The sequence below is a fragment of the Lupinus angustifolius genome, chromosome LG16 (assembly GCF_001865875.1).
Source record: "Lupinus angustifolius cultivar Tanjil chromosome LG16, LupAngTanjil_v1.0, whole genome shotgun sequence".
Classification (NCBI taxonomy): domain Eukaryota; kingdom Viridiplantae; phylum Streptophyta; class Magnoliopsida; order Fabales; family Fabaceae; genus Lupinus; species Lupinus angustifolius.
Window position 1 is genome coordinate 8,121,053 of NC_032024.1, and position 3,668 is coordinate 8,124,720.

Genomic DNA, 3,668 nt, shown 5'->3' on the forward strand with positions numbered 1-3,668 from the left:
CAAATTAAACAAATGGAAAGTGGCATCTTCATTCATCAATTGAAGTACTGCAAAGAATTACTAAAGAAGTTCGATATGGAGCAATGTAAAGATGCATCTACACTTATGGCGTCCACATGTTATCTTGACAAAGATGAAAAGGGAAAAGCGATTGAGGTAACTAAATATCGTGGGATTATCGGCTCCTTATTGTACTTAACTGCTAGCCGCCCCGTTACTATGTTTAGCATTTGTATGTATGCTAGATTTCAAGCTTTGCCAAAAGAATCACATTATATTGTTGTAAAACGTATCATGATATATTTAAAGGGAACTATAAATATGGGATTATGGTATCTTAGGGATGCCTCCTTATCCTTGGTAGGTTACTCCGATTCTGACTTCGCTGGGTGTAAGTTGGATTGAAAAAGCACTAGTGAGACTTGTCACCTATTAGGAAGTTCCTTAGTGGCATGACATAGTAAAAAGCAAGCATGCGTTGTTTTGTCCACCGCTGAAGCGGAATACATTGCCGCTAACGTGTGTTGCGCTCAAATCCTTTGGATGAAGTAGTAACTTAAGGACTTTGGGCTAATATTAGAAAAGATCCCTATTAACTGTGATAACACAAGTACCATTAACCTTTCCAAGAATCCCGTCTTACATTCAAGAACCAACCATATTGAAATAAGGCATCATTTTTTGCGTGATCATGTTCAAAAAGGTGACTGTGTGTTAGAATTTGTTGAAACATCTAAGCAATTAGCGGATATTTTCACCAAGCCCCTCTCACGAGATACTTTCTATGTTCTTCGAAGAGAACTAGGAATCCTTGATGAAAAATATCTTGATTGAGCTTATGTTAAATTGCCTTGCATGACTTATTTGCCTTGTATGCTTTAAAACGAAAACATGTTGAATGCTAACTGTTCCTTGTATGACCCATGATTCTGCATATAAAAGCTTTATATATATATGTGATTGCTTAAAACTGATTTAATAAAAAGTTTGAAATCCCAGCATGCTTTTAAAAACATCCAAAACGTTGTATCTGATGCATTTAATCGATTAAGGTCATTAGTTAATCGAATACCTGGGGAAAAATTTTGAAACCTGGTATTTTTAACTCAGGTTAATCGATTAAGTAATGTTGTTAATCGATTAACGGCATCAATATATCATAAATAGAAGCGTTTCTGGGCATTTTTCAAAACCCCATTCATCCCCTTTTCTCTCAAATCTCAGAGGAACAAGTCCAACATCATCCATAAGCTCTAACCTAGCCCAAATCGAATCGCCCACTCCATTTCCACTCCATAAATTGGCTTCTCCATCTCCAATTTCCAAGAAATATGTTTTCCCCAAATTGATAATCTTACTTCATGTTTCCCTAAATCCCTTCATTAAACCTTCATCGTGGTTCAGTTCCAACATCAGTGGAGAGAGGAGATCCTAAAAGAGTCAAGACAACCGCTCAACGTCCATCGCGTATCCCAAAAGCCCTGTCATCTCAACAAGCAAGGCAGGACCGTGGGGACCCGTACTATTCGCTGATTCTTCAAGAAACCCGGTTGCTCAAATTTCAGGGGAGGAAACCAATATACGTACGGTTTGCAAATTTGACTTGGTTAGCGGAACAGAACGTCAACTTTCCGCATGGTTTGCAAGCACAAGGTGTTGTCCCCTTCTTGGAATTAAAAGGTAATATCTACCCTGCTCTAGTTAGGGAGTATTATGCCAACTTTAGATACAAAGATGGAAAGTATTGGTCAATGATTGCTGGAAAACTGTTTGAGATTAATGAAGACATTTTTATGAACGTGGGTGGTTTATCATGTTCTGGTGCTAGTTTAAGTGACTGTGGTTGGGCAAACAACAACTCTTTTGATGCTGCTAAAATGTATAAGTCTTGTTTGCATAAACCTCAGTTATATGTTCAGGGTGAGTTAAACAAAGTTGGATCGCTGTCCGTAGAGAATAGGCCCCTACATTATCTGATTGCCTATATTCTGATTCAGAGAAACACAAATCATGCATAACCTACAGTGAATGATTTGAGGTTCATATTTGTTGTGAAGGAGAACATAATGATTAATTGGCTTGGCGAGATTCTGAAGTTCATGTATAGCGTCTCCACTTCACAATCAAGGTTGCTTCCTTATAGTATCTTCATTTTGCGAATTCTTGATTATCTACATATTGATGTTTCAGATACTATAGTGATGGATTGTTCTGACAAGGATCACTTGATTGGTGAGATCTAATTCATAAGATGGGTATATACAAGTACGGCAACACATGGCAATATAAATAGGACTTTAACACTGTGAATCTTGACCCCTCTAGTGAGGATGATCAAGATGATACTCAAGAGTCATTTGCTGCTACTCAGGGGGAGTCTTCTGGTCATGCATCACAAGAATCAGCTTTTGGACAAGCCTACTTGGATGCTATGGAACAACGTCTCAACAACAGGATGGATCTTCACTTTCAGTCTCTGAAGGACTCATATCATACGGATCTGGAAAATTTTGAGGAGCGTCAGAATGCTTATATTGACAACCATTACCAATCCTTGAGGAATTATGTTCAGACAACTGCTGACTCACAAAACAGAAAGTTGTGTGTTGAGTTCAACAAGTTGAGTACCCTCGTCAAGGGTGGTGGTAGCTTGATGATTCCTGACAACGAAAACCCTCCATCTCATCCCTAGTTAGGAGGCCTTAAAGCTTTAGTGTTATCCTTCCTAGCTTTTGAACATTTGTGTTCCTTGTTCCCTCTTGAGGGCTTATCTTTTATTTCATATTTTTGCTTTCATATGGATTGTAATAACTTTAATCTTGTGTTGAATTACTGCTTCAAAATTTGACAATACTTTATATGATTTCAAATTATCTTAACCATGCTTGAATGGTAATTATGTTTCAAATAGTATACTCTTATGTTTAATCGATCTTGATCATGTTTGGTGTATGTATCAATATTGAATGCTTATGTCTGCTGATAACTGCTCAAATATGTCAAATGCTTAATCATTCCATGCTTATTTGAGTAAACATAGCCTTTCATGCCATTAAAATTGTTCTGTTGTTGTTTGCTGTCCATTTATTCGATTAAGCCTTGTTGTTAGATTAAATGATGTATAAATGTGCATTTGTTCAAGCTTCTTACAGCTGGTTGATTGATTAATCGCCCAAAATTAATTGATTAATTATAGTCTGTCCTAACTCTAATAACTCTTCTGAATTTTGACTAGAATTGAATACTTGTATCTTTTTTATAATGTTAAAAGGGGGAGAAAGGTTGCTTGTTGTGTTAAATAGATTTTTCAGGTTGTAATAGTTTTTGCAGGTTGTTGTATATAGCTTTCGTAATATGATTGCTTACCTAAGGGGGAGCAAAAGCACTTCAACTTTGAAACTTTGAATAACAACCATTAACAACCATTATGCAAATTCATCGTCAAGCTAATTCATCAAACGTTTTGAACTATTTTGATGTGGTATTTGTCATCATCAAAAAGAGGGAGATTGAAAGTGAAAACTGTCAAGGATAGCACTAGCAATGCTTTGCCTATGTTTTGATGAAGACAAGGTTCTATTAAAGCTTGAAGATGGCTCAACAATCAACATGCCTAAAGCTCATTTGATCATATCTAGACTAGGATATAAATAGAGTCATTATTCTAA